Source organism: Schistocerca nitens, chromosome 6 (genome assembly GCF_023898315.1).
Source record: "Schistocerca nitens isolate TAMUIC-IGC-003100 chromosome 6, iqSchNite1.1, whole genome shotgun sequence".
Lineage (NCBI taxonomy): Eukaryota > Metazoa > Arthropoda > Insecta > Orthoptera > Acrididae > Schistocerca > Schistocerca nitens.
This window is the reverse complement of record NC_064619.1, coordinates 660,383,490-660,405,819: the sequence shown is the minus strand read 5'-3', so window position 1 is coordinate 660,405,819 and position 22,330 is coordinate 660,383,490. Positions and strand designations below refer to the sequence as shown.

Genomic DNA, 22,330 nt, shown 5'->3' with positions numbered 1-22,330 from the left:
ATCCGCACATCAGTATCAGACAAATTGCCCGAGAATCGGGAATCTCAAAAACGTCGGTGTTGAGAATGATACATCAACATCGCTTGCACCTCTACCACATTTCTATGCTCCAGGAATTGCATAGCGACGACTTAGAACGTCATGTACAGTTGTGTACCACTGGGCATAAGAGAAATTATGGAACGATGACACATTTTTTGCAGGCGTTCTATTTAGCGACGAAGCGTCATTCACCAACAGCGATAACGCAATCCAGCATAATAAGCACTAGTGGGCAACGGAAAATCCACGATGGCTGCGACAGTGGAAGATCAGCGACCTTGGCAGGTTAATGTATGGTGCGGCATTATGGGAGGAAGGAAATTGGCCACCATTTTATCGCTAGCAATCTAAATGGTGCAATGTACGCTGATTTCCTACGTAATGTTCTACCGATGTTACTACAAGATGTTTCACTGCATGACAGAATGGCGATATACTTCCAAGATGATGGATGTCCGGCGCATAGCTCGCGTGCGGTTGAAGAGGTATTGAATAGCATATTTCATGACAGGTGGATTGGTCGTCGACGCACCATACCATGGCCCGCACGTTCACCGGATCTGACGTCCCCGGATTTCTTTCTGTGGGGAAAGTTGAAGGATTTTGCTATCGTGATCCACCGACAACGCCTCACAAAACGCGTCAGCGCATTGTCAACGCAAGTGCGAACATTTCGGAAGGCGAACTACTCTCTGTTGACAGGAATGTCGCTACACGAATTGCCAGATGCATTGAGGTTGAGTGTCATCATTTTGAGCATTTATTGCGTTAATGTGGTATTTACAGATAATCACGCTGTAACAACATGCTTTCTCAGAAATGATTAGTTCACAATGGTAAAAATGGTTCAAATGGCTCTCAGCACTATGCGACTTAACTTCTGTGGTCATGTCGCCTAGAACTTAGAACTAATTAAACCTAACTAACCTAAGGACATCACACACATCCATGCCCGAGGCAGGATTCGAACCTGCGACCGTAGCGGTCGCTCGGCTCCAGACTGTAGCGCCTAGAACCGCACGGCCACACCGGCCGGCACAAAGGTACATGTATCACATTGTAACAACCGAAATAAAATGTTCAAACGTACCTACGTTCTGTATTTTAATTTAAAAAACCCAACTTTTACCAACTGTTCGTCTAAAATTGTGAGCCATATCTTTGTGACTATTACATCACCATCTATCACAAAGCGAAAAAAGTGATCAAACTAAAACATTCATATTTCTTTACGTACTACACGAATATGTAATAGAAATGGGGGTTCCTATTTTAAAAAAGGCTGTTGATATCCGTTTGACCTATGGCAGCGCCATCTAGCGTGCCAACCATAGGGTCTTTCCCTATATATATATATATATATATATATATATATATATATATATATATATATATATACTTTTAAGATATTATTTCCTTATGCTTGTTAATCGTCAAGAATCTTAGCACCTCATCTTCCATCTAAATAAAAGAGTGGTTACAATACGTCCGTTGCAACGCTAGTACGCGAATGTGCGCGGAGAGCAGCTGCTGTAGATACGACGGTCACGGCCAAGCGCACACCAAGTCTGCGGAGTCACAGCACTGTGCCTTGAGGGAGGTCGCGTCCAAACCGTGCGACTCGTCTCGCCAGTAGCAGAGCGGCCGGCTTGCAGAACACAACGGCTGGCGGCGGCGAGGCCGGCTCCCAGATGTGAGTAAGCGCAGACGGTATGGCCAACATCTTGTTTCTGAACACTTCAGCTCGCATCAGAAGCCTCGAATGCACAAAGAGTTTCATTCGTTTCACGGTACCGGTTACTTTACCAAACGCTGCACATGTAACGTGTTTCATGTACGAGTACTGTAAGTATCCGTCTTTACTAGACGTGCTGAATCATCAAAAACGACGACGTGGGGGAAAGGTGCGGAGGTGTAGAATGGAGAGGGGCGGCGAAAGGAAAAGGGAAGAGAGAAGCTGTAAGAGGCTACAGCAAAGTGCTTTACATCAAGTGTGTTTTGACGCTGTGATATCTTAATCTAATTGCGAGCAATAAAGACTGTGTAGCGCACATTTTTGTGCCGTTAGCTACTATGAATGTGTCGCCGTGTCTTGTGTTGCTGCGGTTCTGACGTCGCTCCCGCCAACTTAACAAAACCGGTGTCTTTGTGTCTTGGAGACTTTTTTATTTTCACTTTATGGGATACGAATGGGTGTTGTGTAGTCCCTCTATTGAGACTATTTTTGTCTCATATTATTTCCACTCTATCTCAAATGGTTCAAATGGCTCTGAGCACTATGGGACTTAACATCTGTGGTCATCAGTCCCCTAGAACTTAGAACTACTTAAACCTAACTAACCTAACGACATCATACACATCCATGCCCGAGGCAGGATTCGAACCTGCGACCGTAGCGGTCACGCGGTTCCAGACTGAAGCGCCTAGAACCGCACGGCCACACCGGCCAGCACCCTATCTCACCATTCAATATTTTTTCCCTTTTTTTCCATCACACATGTGAAGCAGTGCCACATATTGTGAATGTTGAACATAGCACGTGGTGCCCTGGAACGGGGAATGATGGTTGTTAAATTATTAGCGAGCTGTACCACTCATATGTAACGCATGCACATCATAGCAAATAGAATCAACATTTACGATTCCCCTGCATGTGAGTGCCATACCGAGTCAGAAGCTGATGTAAACCACATCTTGTTCCCGTGTTCCACATTTGACAACGAGCAATCGGAACTTCTGAACACGTTGAAGAATATGGGTTATCTCCTCTTTCAATCAGCGTCCTCTCTTTTGGTTTCTAAAGACATCCGCCAGTATAAAGTGGTCGTCAGTTTTCTTAAGAGTATAGGGTTAAATCTGTAGGACTCATATTTTAATTTATCTGTATCACTTACTATTAAATTTAAGAAACAGTGTTAATTGGTGACATAAATATGTCCAGTTTACTCATCATTCTATTTGTTAAACATTTGTTATGGCAAAGGTTGACCTCTTGAACATTCAGTTATTTAAATATGCATTTTTTTATTTCTCTCTGTACAATTATGTATTCAATGTAACCACGTGTTCTCGATGGGGAAATGGGGTGCAAACTCTGGAGGCCAAATAAAGCAAACAACAAAACACGGAATAACTTTTAAAAAAGTGCAGCAGAAATATTCGACTAATGCTTCACTTAGGCCACAGCACCGAACAGTTAACGAGCACAAGGCGAGGCCCCATCATAGAAACCTGTACGAGCCAATCTGACGAAACAGGTAAATGGTTAAATGTGAATAAATTTTTTATGCCAAACTTGTGGCTGGCTACTGTATTTATGTCATTGCTCTTCTAAAATGCTACACCGATCTTTCATTTTCTTCCAGGTGCGTGGTTGTGTAGTAAATATTTCGTTTAATTTCGGATCGCTTGTTTCACTCAATTTATTGCATTGTACAACTAATTCACGTTCTTCAGAATAGCTATATTCAATGTGTCATTCCTTAAGATCTCATGCATGTTTCTGATTTTCTCCCATGAGGTGATTTCAACAGTCTTCTTGGGACTTTGTAGTGGATCGGTTGGAATCTGTTCAGTTATGACGCTGAGGCTGTGTCCCGTATTGTGCAGCCATTAACTATTGCCGGGAAGACTGTGGATCTGCATAGTCGTAATTTGGTTTTTGTTTCCGTTTCGGAGCTAACAAAAAAGGGAGCTAGTGCTTTCACCATCTGTAGAAAAGTAATTATTTTCGGAGTAATATCAGCCTTGAAGAAAATTTGTTGATTTAATACGACTCTGAGGCATTTAACATTTGTTGATCATGGGATGTTTCTGTAGCTGATTCTGATGTTGCCACCAAGGTGCGGTGGCTTTTTTGAGAAGTATGCAGTTTTACTTTTGTCATTGTTGAGTGACACTTTGTTTTTTCTACACTAATTTGCGGTGAAGTTCACTTTTTATGCAGTGTTTGTTGCTTGTATGCATCACTGTACCATCCGCATATTCTGCTAGCTGTGCTCCTTGTTACTTTGGGATGCCATTTCTTTAGCTGATGGAAAGGGTAGAGACAGTACTAACCCTTGTAGGAGACCAGTTTTTATTTTTATTGTCTCTGACTTCTTCTCGTCTATGGATCAATGATTTTTCCGTTGTGTAGAAACTATCATCTTAGTACGTAGTCCGGTATTTTGATCTGAGTAACTTATCTTCACAATCTCTACATAATTTGTCGAAGGGCTTGTTCCAATCCATGAAGACCGGCGCTGTCGGTACTGATGCGTTGATATTTTTTGTTGTGTTTTCCACTAAACGTGGAGCTTTCATTTTGCTGATAATTTAGTTTTAAACTCGAACTATCCTAGTCTATGTGGAATACTATTGTGTACGTTGTAGGATTCGATCCCACTTCGATTGTTGGCCTGGTTTCAAATCTAGGGATGAATACAACAACAACAACTACTACTACTACTATACTACTACCACAAGCAAAGACGAATCACTGAAAAGTACCAGTGAAATAAAAATTGGATCATGGACTACGTTGGATTCGAATCTTACTGATCGAAACTGGCTGGCAGGCTGATAGTGAAATACCAACAGATTTTATAATAAGGACGAATGAATAAATAAAAAACACTGAGATGCAGATAAATTAACTGATATTTTTGTCGCTGTAAGTGTACCGTAGTGGAAACCATTAATCTAAAGTAAGGTTAAAGAATAACAAGAATATGTCTCTAGTAATTCTGTATGTATTACAAATTTTTATGTACAGGTGTCACTAAGTATACTGCAAGTTTTTACCTTAACATCTCCTTCTGGTTTTTAAGCATTTATTAGCTGCGGGATAGAAGATCATCCTTCTAATTCTGTTACAGCTTTTTTGAGCGAAACAGATACTGGTTTGTCCTGCAGGGAACTGCCAATGTCAAGTAGTTGCAGAAGACGAAATTGCGAATCAGGTGTACCGCCAAAAATCGGAAAGTTGTCCTTGATGAATGGATTTTAATTCTGAAATTTATAGTGCGACGAAAGAAACATAAACGGCTAATTATCTGTTATTATTCAATACTTTGACCTAAACCCTTAATGATTACAATGACAAGAAACTAAATGATTTTTGGTAGCGGGAAATATGTCTGGCATTAGAAAAGATAGCTTAACGAATTTTTTTAAGAATGGTTGCATTTCATTTCGGAGATGATGTTTTCATTTCTGAACTGAACAATGCGAAAACTTCACCACATCAGAAGGAGTAATGGATATTTTTGAATGAGCATTGTATTTAAAAAAATGTCTGTGTTTTTATTCTAAGTTAACGTCTTTCTAATAATTCGGCACCACTCACGAACCTGGAGGTGAAACTATTAAGAGACACCAACATCATATAAATCAAGTTTTTATTTACATACATACGGTTGAAGACCCTGCACGATTAAGGGCAACTATGGTTAGATACCAATTTTTTGCGTTTTCAAGCCATGATCACTTTGTAGTAATCACCTGCTTTCAGGTGACAGACACTTATTGCCAGAACAGACACATAACGTCGTATTGCATCCTAAAGTGGACACATTATAGAACATGAACGGTGAGTCTTTGTACAACAGAAGTTAGCGACACAATTCACTATAATAACGCTATAATTTACATGTAGGAATGTGCATGCATGACAGGATGAATTAACGCAAATGTCTACTAGTAAATAAACTCACATGACTTCCATTTAACGAGACAACGAAGCTATTCCAAGGCCAGGTACGAAGGCAAACTGGTCTCTGCGTCAAGTCCTTGAGAGCGCAAAAGAAAGTCGGTTCGTAACTTGCCGCGATGGACTGGTCAGTTGAAAAAATGCTCTTTTAGCGATGAAATTGTATGCAGATGTGCAGTTCTAATGCTGCGAGCTTGTAAGAGGTAATATGAGATGCTGCGTCCTATGATGTATCGTGTTCTGTTAAACAGATTTTGTAAAAAAACTTTCTTTTGTGCATATGAAGGCACCACTAACATCTGTAGCTTAATGACATATAGGTCACGCAAGGATCTGCGTATAATACACTGACGAACCAAAACATTATGAGACAGTTTATTTAATAGTCTTTTGGTCTGTCTTTGAAGCGATTCTGCGTGACATGAATTCGAAAAGTCATTAGTATGTTTCTGAAGGTATGAGGTGTGCTCAAATAGTAACTGGAAATTTTGTTTTTTGTACAGTATCTTTATTTATTTATCAACATAAACTTTGACCTCTTCAAAGCAATTTTCCTCAAATATAATACAGTTTTTAGTATTGGAGGGCAGCGTGGAGGGTAAAAATCGTAGAGGGAGACCAAGAGATGAATACACTAAGCATATTCAGAAGGATGTAGGTTGCAGTAGGTACTGGGAGATGAAGAAGCTTGCACAGGATAGAGTAGCGTGGAGAGCTGCATCAAACCAGTCTCAGGACTGAAGACCACAACAACAACAACATAATACAGTTGGACGATTGCGTTTTCCAACTTTTCTGAAACTTACTTTTCGTAAAGATATTCAGCACTTTTAGCAATTCTGTTTTTATCTCTCAAATGGTGGCAGAACTGCGTCCCTTCATGGTTCTCTTCAGCCTCGGAAATAGAAACAAGTCACAGGGGGCCATGTCCGCCGAATACTCTGGCTGAGCCAACATAACGGTTTTGTTTTTTTGCCAAAAAAATCACGAACAAGCATCGAGATATGAGCGTGATACAACTTCCACGAGTGGTTCTGCCATAAATCTAATCGTTTCCTTCGAACTGCCACACGCAAATGGCACATAAGTTCCAGATAGTATTCCTTACTGACCGTGCGACCGTAAGGCAAGAACTCGTGATGCACTGTCGCATTGCAGTCGAAGAAAACGGTGGGAAGAACCTTCCCATGTGATGGGAATTTGTCATTTTTTTCGGTTTTGGCTCCACAGGTAGTTTCCAGTGGCACGACTGGACCTTGACTTCGACGTCGTAGTCGTGTACCCATGTTTCGTCACCTGTTATAACTTTCTCTAGAAATTCTGTATCGTTGTCGACTTCGTTCACAGTTGCTGAGCAATGTCTGCGCGACGACGTTTTCGGTCGAAATTGACCAATTTCGGAACAAACTTTTCTGCTACACGTTTCATGACCAAAACATCCGGAAAAATTGCTTGGTGTGTGCCAGAGAATATGGCAACATCATCAGCAGCCTCGCTGATAGTAATTCGGAGATTTTCCGGAACCATTTTTCTTTCCTTTTCCCACACTGTCGTCAGCAATTGATGTGTTACAGCGTCCATGGCGGTCGTCGTCTTCTACGTCTTCTCCATCCTCTTTGAAACGTTTATACCACTAGTAAACTCATGATGTAGTGATAGCGGATTGGCCAAAAAGCCACAGTCAACATTGCGAATGCGGTGCTGCACTTTATCCCATTTCTCAAACAAAATTAAATGCAAATTATTTGATCCATCTTCGCCGAAGGCTCGAAAACACATATAATCCTTTAGACTGTTAGCACTAAACTAAATATCCAAAACAGATGAAAATGTTGACATCCCAAGTATAGAAGTATGATACCGGAATTTAGCTGCAATAATTACACATCTGTTGTTTTAAACTGATAAACAATATTTTATTCAAAATTATCTCCATTGCTATTTATACGTTTCTCCCACCTCTCCGGCAGGCTATGAATGCCACGCCAAAAAAACCGTTCTTCTTCTGAAGCGAACCAGTCAGCGAGCCACTTCCGTACATTTTCATAAGAACTGAAGCGTTGTTCAGCGAGAGCGTGTCCCAGTGATGCAAACAGATGATAATCGGACGGAGCTAAGTCTGGAGGATAAGCCGCATGCCCTCGTATTTCGCAACTGAACGCCTTGATCGTTTCCCTGACCCATTTTGCTGTGTGTTGTAACCTCCCCACAGATTTATTAAATAATTAAATGGATTTGAGCCAAGTGTAAACTCCCCACAAAATATTGTTAAATGGAATTGTGGCCAAGCGTAGCCTCGCCAAAAAAAAATAATAATTAAATGAATTTTTCTAATATTGTAACCTCTGAACAAAATTGGCTCCCATTTATAGTCTGTGTGCAGAAATGCATTCACATTTAATGTTCCCACAAAATTCTATTCTCATTTAATGTCAAGTTCGAAACAGAAAAATTCGTAAACACCAAAATAATAAAAAAGTTTTGTAACCTGATGAATTTTATGAGGACAGCAGCGCTGCCCTTCGTCCCTGTATTTTGAATAAAAAAAAGCAAAAATTCTTACCTCTATAAAACTGCAATTATATCTGCTCTTAATTAGTCATTTTTCGACACAGCTTCGTGCGATGCTGGCGTATATATATATATATATATATATATATATATATATATATATATATATATATATATATATATATTCTTGGATGCAATGATAATGCATTGAAAAAATTCTTTAAATTGAAATGAATGCTTTTCTTTAAAAGAGTTACTTTATATTATAAAAATTATTATTGGGGCATTTTTTTCTGAACAAATTAAATTACAATTAACATACATTATTAAATATGCGCAAGGCTGCTTCTTTACCTTCTACAACAATACTCATCCTCCAGAGTCCTGACCAGAGTCGCGAGCAGAGCACACAGTCGACGCTTGCCGACTCCCGCCGACTCACGCAGACTACACCAGACTACTACTGTCGACTCGCGCAGTCAAGCGCAGACTAGCGACAAGCAACAACTGACGATAAACTACTCTCTGGTCAGAGATTCTGTCATGCCTCGCCCATCGCCGGCAAAGCATACGTCTTACATAACCCTCCACTGGGGGGGCAAAAATTTGGCAGCGATGGTGAGTCAATTGGACTTGCCATGAGCAACAAATTTTTCTTAATGAACTAACTTTACAATCACAGAGTAGGTGCATATATATAGGTGCAGAACATGAAATAAAATATAGTGCACATGCACTGAGTACAGAACATATCAGGCAATGACAAAATGTATACACAATGAGTACAAAACATATTAACAAATGGCAAAAGTGCACACGCACTGTAAAACTCTTTAGCATTTTTACAACAAATAAACATAATAAGTACAAATCATATTGACAAATGACAAAAGTGGACACGCACTGTAGTTCAGAACATATCAGCAAATCACAAAAATGTATATGCAATGAATACAAATCATGTTAACAAAATGACGAAAGTGCACACGCACTGTAGTACAGAACATATCTGGGAATCACAAAATGTATACGTAATGAGTACAAAAGGCATAAAGTGCACATGCACTGTAAAACTCTCTAGCATTTTTACAACAAATAAACATATCAAGGTGTGAAATAAAGTGCACACGCACTGTAGTACAGAACATATCTGGGAATCACAAAATGTATACGTAATGAGTACAAATGGCATAAAGTGCACACGCACTGTAAAACTCTCTAGCATTTTTACAACAAATAAACATATCAAGGAGTGAAAATAAAGTGCACACACACTGTAGAAGTCCTTAGCATTTTTACATATCATAGAGTAAAATAAAGTGCACACGCACTGTATAAGTCTTTAGCATTTTTAGGACAACTGATCTTGTTAAGAAATGAAAAGAAGTGCACACGCACTGTATATGTCTTTATCATTTTACAAGAATTAGGAAAGGAATGGGAAGGATTGCGTCATGGTTGTAGCACTTTAGGTTGCACGCAGCTGCTCTGAAAGTCCATATCTTTCTATAGAAGCACTACACCAAGTGAGACAATCTGAAGTTCTTTTCCTTGAAGTATTAATCAGTGTAGCCAAGACACTGAAATGTCGTAATAATATTCCATGCTATCATTTTGGTAGTACACTAGGTATACCAAACAGTCGGACCATAATAACATCTCCATCGCTCAAGGTGGTGGACAGCATGTCGTGTCAACACCATGTTCTTGTAAAGTACACCAACGTAGAATTAGTGCAAAAAAACAAATATAGTGCTCCATGATCATGAGGATAGACAGGACAAATGGATATTGCAGTAATTTCTGGTAATTAGGTCAGAAGGTGAAGGACATTAAGTCACATAGTAGTCTTCATTGAGAATTACACTAGTCTAACAACTGATTTGAGTAATTGGTGGCACTCATCGCCCAGTTACTGAACATTTCTGTACCATGTATGTAGTATTACAGAATAATGTTCATAAATTATCTGAATAAAGTAATTATTGGCACTCATTGGCCAGATACAAAGCATCGTTTTATGCATTATTCAGAAGTCATCATTCAAAATGAGTTAATTATTGGCATAGCATTTATACATAATTAATCTAATTATAGTAATCATTGGCATCATAGGTCATCTTATTACAGTAATCAGTGGCATTCATTGGCCAGCTACAAAGCATTTTTTTATGCATTATTCAGAAGTGATCATTCGAAACAAGAGTTAATTATTGTCATAGCGTTTATACATAATTAATCTAATTATAGTAATCATTGGCATCATTGTTGTTGTTGTGGTCTTCAGTCCTGAGACTGGTTTGATGCAGCTCTCCATGCTACTCTATCCTGTGCAAGCTTCTTCATCTCCCAACACCTACTGCAACCTACATCCTTCTGAATCTGCTTAGTGTATTCATCTCTTGGTCTCCCTCTACGATTTTTACCCTCCACGCTGCCCTCCAATACTAAATTTGTGATCCCTTGATGCCTCAAAACATGTCCTACCAACCGATCCCTTCTTCTAGTCAAGTTGTGCCACAAACTTCTCTTCTCCCCAATCCTATTCAATACCTCCTCATTAGTTACGTGATCGACCCACCTTATCTTCAGCATTCTTCTGTAGCACCACATTTCGAAAGCTTCTATTCTCTTCTTGTCCAAACTGGTTATCGTCCATGTTTCACTTCCATACATGGCTACACTCCATACAAATACTTTCAGAAACGACTTCCTGACACTTAAATCTATACTCGATGTTAACAAATTTCTCTTCTTCAGAAACGATTTCCTTGCCATTGCCAGTCTACATTTTATATCCTCTCTACTTCGACCATCATCAGTTATTTTACTCCCTAAATAGCAAAACTCCTTTACTACTTTAAGTGTCTCATTTCCTAATCTAATCCCCTCAGCATCACCCGATTTAATTTGACTACATTCCATTATCCTCGTTTTGCTTTTGTTGATGTTCATCTTATATCCTCCTTTCAAGACACTGTCCATTCCGTTCAACTGCTCTTCCAAGTCCTTTGCTGTCTCTGACAGAATTACAATGTCATCGGCGAACCTCAAAGTTTTTACTTCTTCTCCATGAATTTTAATACCTACTCCGAATTTTTCTTTTGTTTCCTTTACTGCTTGCTCAATATACAGACTGAATAACATCGGGGAGAGGCTACAACCCTGTCTCACTCCTTTCCCAACCACTGCTTCCCTTTCATGCCCCTCGACTCTTATAACTGCCATCTGGTTTCTGTACAAATTGTAAATAGCCTTTCGCTGCCTGTATTTTACCCCTGCCACCTTCAGAATTTGAAAGAGAGTATTCCAGTTAACATTGTCAAAAGCTTTCTCTAAGTCTACAAATGCTAGAAACGTAGGTTTGCCTTTTCTTAATCTTTCTTCTAAGATAAGTCGTAAGGTTAGTATTGCCTCACGTGTTCCAACATTTCTACGGCATCATAGGTCATCTTATTACAGTAATCAGTGGCATTCATTGGCCAGTTACAAAGCATTTTTTTTTTGTGGTAGCAATGCATTGCGTTGGGATCGATAATTAATTAATGGGGCATAACAATAGTTGCCTTTGAGTTATTGCTGCAAATGAAGATGTGTAACGTCATTCGTCATGAGTCAGCTGTAGCAAGGTTATGAAACAAGTAGAGTATATGTGATCACATTCATAAATGACATAGGTTTAATGAACAACTGCTTATATCACATTAATTTCATGAATAATTTCTCCTGCAAAATATACAAAATGGATTATTAAACAGAAAGAAGAAACGCATATAATGCTGAAAGTAGTGAACTTCGAATTAACAGGTAGTGAAATGTGTATAAAAAATATATATGTTCTCTAGCTGTCCTTTCCAAAACCGTCAGTCATCATACCATGCGATATAAGACATACTGTCAAAACGAACTGCAACAAATACTTAAATAACTACATAGCATAAATACATAAACTTCAACATTATCCTCATCTGCAAAGAAAAAACTTCATTATCCATATTATCATAACTCCATTATTATCATCAGCTGTAAAGAAAAACTTCATTATTCATAGTAGCATACTCTTCATCATTATTCATCACCATTCATTATCATCTGCAAAAAAGTCACTTCATTATTCATTATACAATTATTCCTTATTTCTAGCATATTTCATCACTAAAACTAAGATGTGTAGTTCTGTCTGACAGCCTGCGTCAATCGCTTCGTATTCTGAAAGAAAAAATTAGTTAAGACTGCTATTCTACGATTTGTATAGTATATTCTTGTTAATGATTGTTAATTCTGATCCATTTACTCTTCATCATAAGGTTTTTGCATCTTCTTTCGTTTATTCCGTAGGTGAAATTCCCATTTCTGTTTAATTTATTTCGTTTAAACGTTATTTCTTTCTGAAAATGATGAACAAAGATTAATGTCTGGCATTTAATTCATATACCCATTAAATAAAAACTGGTTTATAGTAACGTAATTGAGCATACAGTATAGCATGACAGAATACGTAATATGTCAAAAACATAGACAGTGTTCGGGAGCAAAAATGTACACAGTGTAAATGTAGCAGCAAAAAAAAAGTAAAGTAGTCACGATGTTGAGATATCATATGGCAAAAATGTTAAAGTCAACTGGTGTTTGTTATATCTTAACTATTTCATAGTGCATACAAACAAAAATAGGAAAACAATCATACATACATGAAAAATGGAAAATATGCACGGTCTGATGTGTAACGACAAGAAAAGCGACCTGCTAACCTTACCTTGCCGGGCACTTGCCAAGAAAAAATACGACAATCATCAGTAGGTGTTCATGTGAATATAATTGCATAAGCGGTCATAAAAAAAAAATTAGGAAATGGCATTACAGTGTGATAAATCATAAAGTATGTTCATTCAATAAAGGGTTTGATGTTCGACATGTGGTGGTTCCCTTTGGTTTTTCTGGTTCTCGAAGTTTCGACGTGTACTACATTGGGGTGAGGAATGCTGCGAATCCGATATGGACCTGCGTATAGAAGCTCAAATTTACTGCACCTACCTTTTCCTCTATTGGATAAATAGTGTGTACGTACTAACATCTTCTGTCCAATGTGAAAGTCACGGCGTGTACAAACCTGTTTTTGCTGTCTTCTCCGGCGCTCTGCGGCACGTTTGATGTTGTTCAGCGCAATGTCAATTATTTCATGGTGTCGTAGTCGACGAGATGTAGGAAAGGTTACTAATTCTTTAATTTTGATAGGTGGTTCAACATTTTTCAGTATAACAGTCGGAGATGGTATAGTAGATTCATTTGGTATGGAATTAATTACATCCTGGAATGAGATGATGTGTGTGTCCCAATCAATATGTTTTTTATGGCAGTATATTCTACACAGTTTACCAATTTATTTCATTAATCGTTCACAAGGGTTCGAAGAAGCATGGTACCTGGATATATAGATCGGAAAAATTTTTCTAGCTCGTAACATACGTGTCCATATAGCAGATCGAAACTGTGATCCATTGTCGGAAATTACTTTCAACACATGCCCTACATGAAATAGAAAATGTTTTACAAGTGCTTTCGAAACAGTTTTAGCAGTAGCTTTGCGTAACGGAGTGAAGGTAACAAATTTTGAAGTGAGTTCAACAGCGACAAAAATGTAGCAAAAACCTCTATTAGTTCTTGGAATCGGACCAAAAATGTCTACAGCGGCCATATGTCTCAATTTAACAGGTACAATGGGATGTAATGGAGGAATATGTGAAGTCGTGTCTGATTTAGCTTTCTGGCAGATTTTACATGACGCTAAAACTCGTATACGTTTCTCCATGTTGGTAAAATAACAGTTCTGTCTCAGTATAAGAAAACATTTTCTGGCTCCGTAATGTGCATAACTTAAATGAGTATACCAGATTAATTTGTTAACAAGCTCATCCGGATTGCATAATAACCAATTGTTGCTGTCAGGATGAGAGCGGCGAAACAGAATGTCATTGCTTACAGTGTAATGGTTTCTAATGGTAACATTATTCCTATCTTGCCAAAGGTGTTTAATTTCTTTCCATACGTTGTCTTTATTCTGCTCTTGTGCTATGTCTTGTAATGACGACGAAATGAAATTTTCAAATGCAACTTGTTGAATGTACATGACGTTGAAATTTGCTTTGCAGAAGTTGGTTGCGATGTCTTGCTGATTGTTGCTGAGAGAACGGGATAGTGCGTCTGCTACAATATTTTGTGTGCCGGGAATGTGAACAACTGTAAAATTAAATTCCTGCACATAAAGTTTCCATCTACTTAATCTGTTGTGTGTAAATTTAGCCGAAAGTAAAAATTGTATCGCTCTATGATCTGTGTACACGGTAGTGTGTCTTCCATAAAGAAAATACATAAATCTGGTAAAAGCCCATACAACACATAATGTTTCAAGTTCTGTAACAGAATAATTTCGTTCAGCAGGTGACAGAATGCGACTTGCAAAAGCGATGTTTTTAATTACTGTACAACCATCTTCTTCAATTTCCTGAAAAATATGTACGTCTAAAGCGGTGTTAGAACTGTCGGTGGCAATAGAAAAATTTCTGGTAAGATCTGGGTGCGATAAAAGTGGTGCATTCAACAAAGCATTTTTCAAATAACATTCTCGTGAACAAGATTCTGAGTGTCAAAAGTATTGCTTGCGTTACTGGAATATGCAACCTGTACTGTATCTAGTCAAATTCCATCTGACGTGTCATTATTTTCGGGAGGATGCTGTGGCATTTCCACTATTTGTACTGTTCTGTTATTTCTTCCTGACGTCTTACGTTCTGGATGATACCTACTGTCTGGTTCATTAATGATAATATGTTGTTGCTGATGTTCTTGCTGCTGATAAGACCGACTGTTATTAAATGTACGCTGAAAATTGTGCTCATTACTTTTACGTCTCTCATGATAGTCATTTCTATACAGCGCATTGCGATAGGAATTGAAATAGCGTGTTTTCTGTACGTAGTTATTTCATTGTTGCTGTGCGTTACTATTTGTTGGAGCTGAGACTATACGTGCACGCGGTGAAACATTAAAGCTTGGTTGACCTTGTGCATTACATTGTTGGTTAGGTATGCTAACCGGCTGGTTTTCACGTTGTTGAGGTGAAAAACGTCTATTGTTACCAAAATGCATTTGCTGTTGCTGATAATTTTACACATACTGATGATTACAATTTTATCTGTTATTAAAGTTACGGAGATAGTTGTCATTTCGGGAGTGTCTAAAGAGAACTGTGACTTTCGGTAAAACTTGTCTTATCTGGTTTTCTTTACACGTTTCTTAATCCTAGGTAGAGCAATACTTGAGGAGCTGTGTTAATAGATATAAAGGATAGTAGAAGAGAAGGCAGCAGTGCAGAAAACTAAAGATGAAATAGCACTACTACGGCTCGGGGCCCTGTGCACGCTACGGCACATACTCATTAAAGCGTAATCAATCCCCTGAGGTCTATTACGCGCTGCAAATAAATTTTAGCTTCTGCGTTACAGGCAATGGCGGTAAAAATTCAAAAGCAAGTTGTTGTATCAAGTCCAAAGCTAGTTTCTGCATTACACGCAATGGCGGTGAAAGTACAAAAATAAATCGACGTATCCAGTTCAAAGCGTGTACCTGTGCTCTGTCATTATTAAATTCCCTAGATTTTCTTACGGATAAAAATTGCTCGTAATCAACGTTATCGTCTCTGACTTTATGAACAGGATCAGGATTGCATGAGAATCTATTTGTCTGTGTCTGTTCGGATTCTAAGTCACGTAGCGTTGTTACAGTTGTGATCAAAGTCGAACACTCATTTGTGCTGTGCAAAAGTTGGTTTTCCTGACACAAAAATACTTTGTGAAACAACATAAGTGTTCACAAATGAATTTTCTCTTGAAAGGTGTCTACTGGAACACATGTGCGACACCCAAATGTTGGAATGATACTAATGTAAACTATTATATTATAAACACTGGATTGATATTTCAAAGAAGCTTTACAAGTACATGTGTTATTTGAAATATAAATGTCGAAACAGAAGTGTTTTCGCAGTTAAGGTAAAGAAGTTAACTTTTCATTACTTTCCTTTTGCGAGCGCGTTAGTGCAGATGAGTTGGCTGTTAATTGGTTGCAGTGGGTTCTATGTTAAGTAATCCCAGAATGTACGTAACAGATTTGAGGTATATTTCCGTTTCCTAGTATTTCTAAGATTTGTCAACAAAGGTATACGTAATTTGAAGATTTGTGTTTATGATTTTTAGTGATGTTAGATAATACTTGCTGTACAAATCTCATTTTTGTGACTACGTCAGCAAAGAAGTTTTTCATTTAGCAAGAAGGATTCATTTTTCTGAGTAATGTAATTTCATAAATTAGATGTTTTGAAAAGCCAAACATAACTTCGAAAGAACTTCACTATTGAAAAAGTCAGTGTTAGTAATTCACCCAAATCACCACCGCCTCCCTGTCCAGATCATATGTTTTTTTAAAGACATTCAGTTTTTCTTAAATGTTTCAGTTATCAGCCAAAACAATTTCATGTATATTTCAAAGTACTGCGGCCAGCTTTGGACTCTCCTGCGCCTGTAGGTAGTATATTTTATTCTTCTTGTTCGAGAGAGAGCAGAATATAACGCGATCCACCGTTGCTGGTTTAGTGGTAAGACAATTTTATTTATTTGTTATGTGCACAGGGACCAAAGTTATCAGTTTTGAACAGGGCTAGAGGATTCAGCACCTAAGGGGCAGATTGTATTTTGCAGTGATGTATTTCTTTATTTGGAATTGCATTGCCCAATCAGTTCGTATAAACTTTTGCTAACAATAACACAGAGTAAGCACACCACTTGCAATTACAACACGCTATACGGTAAGTCCAGTTTTTGTATGATTCCCAATACAGGAATTCATTTAAGTGTTTCAACAATAATTTTAAAGGGCGTTACACTTCTTAAAAGTTCAGTGTTGCAAAACTTACGGGGGTGGTTTGATAATTCTGATCAAATTTCCATGAAAGAATGGAACATTTTTATTGCACTTTCATGGTTGGTGAGCACGATTATTTCAAGAATCGTATAGAGAATTTCATCAATGCACAGCGTACAGTTCATTGTTGACAGCCGTCAGAATCGGTCAGTGTATCAACTGCGCTAGAAAATGGAGAATACCGAGTTTTGTGCTGTTCTTGAACATTTCTATTTAAAGGGGTGACCTGGCGTACAAATTAAAACCGAACTGGACGAAGCTCACGCGGACTGTGCACCACCATTGAAGACCATTTACTTTTGGATTAATGAATTTAAATGTGGTCGGACAAGCACCGTAGGCGAAGTGCACTCAGGCTGTCCAATTGAGATCACAAAAAACGAGACCATTGACAAAATCCATAATATAGTAATGCAAGACCGCGGAATAAAAATTTGTGAGATTGCTGATACTGTAGGTATCTAAAGTGATGTAGTGTATCACGGAGAACTGCCTATGAAGAAGCTGTGTGCGAGGGATGTGCCGCAATAGTTCACAGTCGACCAAAAAAGCTTCCGGCACAAGATTTCAGCACAATATCTGACGATGTTTCACCGAAATCCACAAGACTTTCTGCGCCAATTTTTTACTGTTGATGACATCTGGACCCATCACTACAGACCAGAGTCAAAACAGCAGAGAAATTAATGGAAAAAAAAGCTGGTGAAAGTGCACCAAAGAAGGCAAAGAGTGGTCTGTCTTCTGGTGAGCTGATGGCCATTGTTTTCCGGGATTCCCAAGTAATAATCGACATTGAATACTAAAAAAAAGGCAGAAGCATAACTGGACCCTATTATGCTTCATTGTTGGATCGCTTTAAACTTGCGTTGGTTGAAAAAAGACTAAGCCCAGGTATAGGTTTCTGATACTGACCGATACTGAACTTTAAAAAAAAAATGTGTTTATGGCAAAAACCAGAATCCAAATGAATCTCTAAATTCACTCATATGGAACCGACGCACAATTGTCAGAATTGCAACCTACGACGCAGTTCTTCTATTTAATGACGGGAACGTAGGGAGGATGAAAGTATTATAGAGAATGGGCTTTACAACAGGAAATTTCACTCAAGACGTCTTGAGAAAAATAGATTTATTGCGCCTCGCAGCAGGTAAAAAGTCAGTTGAAGACCTGGTAAAGAAATGAAAGCAGAAAACAAGAAACCAGAAGAGAATCCTTGAAGGGAAAGGTGACCCTGAGCACAAATATGGGGTGCCATAAGAAAAAACGTGAGGATGAATGAATTGCTTTCCTGAAAATTATGTTTTTTTAAAGTTTATGTACTTTTATGTCAGAATATATGAAGACTAGAATCATGAAATTTTGTACACTTATTTTTGTAAACCCAATAAATGTTGGCTCAAGAGTAAATTTTGAAATTCTGAGTATAAACTGAGATATGGGGCAAAGTGCGGGATTTTACATGAATATTATATTACACTTACGGAAACTGAATGGAATATTATTAAAACACACTATTCGATATATTCGAAAAACTTCATGAGAGAATCATACTGTATGCAAAGAGATGAAACAGAGCAAAATTTTTTAGAAATACGATGGCTATGCTGAAAGTTTTTAGCAGAATGTGTGAAAAAAAATTTATTTGCAAAAAAACGTTTACAACTTTTCAGAATACTCTCCATTAGCATGTATACATTTTTCCATTCTCTGAAACCACTTAGAAAATGTGTCAGTCCAAGCTTCTTTTAGGATGTCACTTAGTGCACTCTCGTACGCTGCAATGGCCTCTTCATCTGATGAAAACTGCTGCCCTCGACATTTTTCCTTAGGGAACAGAAAGAAGTCACAGGCGGCCAGGTCAGGTGAATAGGGGGGATGGGGTAACACTCGCACTTTCTCCTTCTCCAGAAAGTCCATCATTCTGGCAGCCCTGTGCGCAGATGCATTGTCGTGATGCAGGAGAAGGTGCCCACTCTGGGACTTTGGATGCTGTGACTTCCATGTGGCGATGACTTTTGGGAGACAATCGTTCACGTACCATTCAGCATTGACTGTACAACGTGTGTCCAAGATCACAGAGGTGAGATGCCCGATCTTTGTGAAAAAAAGTTGCACCCTCTTTTTTCCAGAGTTCAGACTTCGTCAAACTTCTGTGGGTGGTTCCTCCCCTGGAAAGCACCACACAAAAGACTGCCTCTTCGTTTCAGGGTCATAATGGTAGACGCACATTTCATTACCTGTGACGATATTGTAGGTGTCTTGGGACTTCCCTCCATCGAATTTTTCGAACATGAAACGACACCAGTCCACTCTTGCCTCCTTTTGGCTTTCTGGCAGGGAATGTGGCACCCAACGGGCACATCTCTTAGTAAGGCTTTTAACCTCACCACAAAAATTTTAAAAGTCAATAATAGTGAAATTGTAACCTCCCAGCAAGAATATGAAAGTCAGTGTTAAGTGAAATGTTGTCTTCCCACAAAACTGAATAATAAAAACGAGCCAAGTGTCACCTCCTTGCAAAATTAAAGACTCACAATGGCCCAAATGTAAACTCCCCACAAAATATCGTTAAGGGATGAAGATTGATCACAAACCCACAATAACATTAATTAACTAATGAACCATGAACTGAATGTAACAACTCAACAGCAATAATTAAACCTGACAAATTTTATAAGGACAGCAGCTCTGACCTACAGCCCTGTGAAATAATTAAACCAAAATCCTTACCTCAGTAAAACTGCATCTATATCTGCTCTTATTTTTCGGCATAGCTTCGTGCAATGCTGGCTTATATTTAATTTTGATTCTTGGAGGGAATGCATAGGAAATATTATTTAGCTTGAAATGAATCTTTTTCTTTAAATGAGTTACTTTATAAAAAGTTATTATTGGGGCATCATTTTTGAACAAATTAATTACAATTAACATACGTTATTAGCTGAGCGCAATGCTGCTTCATTACCTTCTACAATAATATACATATCGTCCACCACATTCCTGACCAGACTCGTGGGCAGGGCACACCGCGGGCGCATGCCGACTCGCTACACACTAGCACTGACTGAGTACAACTATCCAACTGTCTACTCCCTCTGCCGACTCGCCACACATAACTAAACTCTCGCGCGGTCAGGCGCAGACTAGCAACGATAAATAACTCTCTGGTCAGAGATTCTGTCATGCCTCGCCATCGCTGGTAATGAATACATATGAAACGTACGCGTTTCAGGCTTAAGTGACTATGAACGATGCTCTGTGCTGCTGCTGATTCAATATTTAGGGTCCCTTCAATGTCGCAAAATGTAAGATGTGGATCTTCTTTGATCATTCTCCTCACAGCATCAATGTTTTCAGGAGTCACAGCTGTTGCTGGCCGACCGGGACGAGGTTCGTCTTCTGCCGACCCTTCGAAAACTCGCGAAACCGACTTCCACCTGTGGCCCTAGAAGCGGAAGCTTCACCAAAAACACGCAGAAAAGAAGAATGGCATTCTTTGGCACTTAAACCCTTTTTATAATCGTAAAAAATCATCGCGCGGAAGTCGCGGCGCGACAGCTCCATCCTGCACCGTCTCTGACTCACCACTGCCTGTGCTTTCTTACCACACTGTGGGGGGATCACCGCTAGCCAGGGGCTGCGCGCGCATGTCCCAAGGTCGAAAAACATCGCTCGTTCGACTGAAAACAACCTCATTGTCGTCCGCCTTACGGTTTACGGGCTGAAAACTTTCGGAATAGCCCCTTAAATACGAGGGCTATCCACAAAGTACATTACGTTTTCGTTTGTGTCCGTTAGGGGCGGGGCTAGCGCGGCCATCTTGGTGTCATGGCATTCCGCCGCTCAGTCGGCATCCTGCCGTGCTAGTGAGAGGTTCGTGCTGTACTCCGTTGAGTTACTGTGACAGTTTGAAATGTCAGCGTTAATTGAAAATGTCGCGAGGTGTGAAAGGCGTGCTGTAATAAGGTTTCTGACTGCAAAAAACTGTACACCGATAGAAATCTATCGGCAGCTTTGTGAAGTATATGGGGACAACATAATCACTGAAGGTGGAGTGCATCAATGGGTCATAAAATTTAAAAATGGCTGAACTAAAGTTCACGACGAAGAGCGAAGTGGAAGACCCAGTATAGCGACTGCCGAACTTGTCGAAAAAGTCGATTCCATGGTCCGTGAAAACCGTAATTTCACAATAACGGAACTCTCTATGAGTTTTCCACAAATTTCACGAAGTTTGCTGCACGAAATCATTACCGAAAAGCTTGGTTACCACAAGTTTTGTGCAAGATGGATACCAAAAATCTTGACAGAGATTTACAAAAATCAGCGAATGGCGGCAGCGTTAAAGTTTTTGGACGTTTACGAGAAAGCGTTTTGATGACGATGCACAGCTTCAAGAAGAGGTAACCACGTGGTTGAAGGCGCATGCGGCCGAATTTTACGACGAAGGAATTTCCAAGCCCGTCCATCGCTACGATAAGTGCCTTAATTTAAATGGCAATTATGTAGAAAATCGCATCGTTACTGGTGACGAAACATGGGTTAAGCATGTGAACTGCGAGACAAAATTGCAGTCAATGCAGTGGGGGCACACAAATTCCCCCCAAAAACCCAAGAAATGCACGCAGACAATGTCGGCAAGGAAGGTGATGGCGACTGTCTTTTGGGACAGAAAAGGTGTGATTTTTGTGGATTTCCTGGAAAGAGGCACTACAATAAACTGTCAAAGGTATTGCCAAACTCTGCACAACCTCAGAAGAGCAATACAAAACAAGCACAGGGGAAAGTTGGGTTCAAAAATCTTGCTGATTCACGACAATGCCCGGGCCCACACGGCAAATGCCACTCGTGAAGTTCTCGAATCTTTTAAGTGGGAGTTGTTTCCTCATCCGCCGTACAGTCCCGACCTGGCACCGAGCGACTTCCACTTATTCCCAGCAATGAAGAAGTGGTTGGCTATGCAGCGTTTTGATGACGATGCACAGCTTCAAGAAGAGGTAACCACATGGTTGAAGGCGCATGCGGCCGAATTTTACGACGAAGGAATTTCCAAGCTCGTCCATCGCTACGATAAGTGCCTTAATTTAAATGGCAATTATGTAGAAA

The 22,330-nt window shown here is 39.3% G+C and overlaps 1 protein-coding gene across 3 annotated transcripts in view; it reads left to right on the top strand.

Moving 5' to 3' along the window:
* LOC126262322 (methyl farnesoate epoxidase-like) overlaps positions 1 to 22,330 on the top strand; it is a 352,434-nt gene that overhangs the window by 230,007 nt on the left and 100,097 nt on the right. Inside the window, exon 1 of one of the 3 annotated variants that reach the window (XM_049958877.1) lies at positions 1,666 to 1,735. The exons of the other annotated variants lie outside the window; for them this stretch is intronic. The gene's annotated coding sequence lies outside the window, so the exon portion shown is untranslated. Of the gene's footprint in view, positions 1 to 1,665; positions 1,736 to 22,330 lie in introns of those variants that run through there. 3 annotated transcript variants of the gene reach the window in all.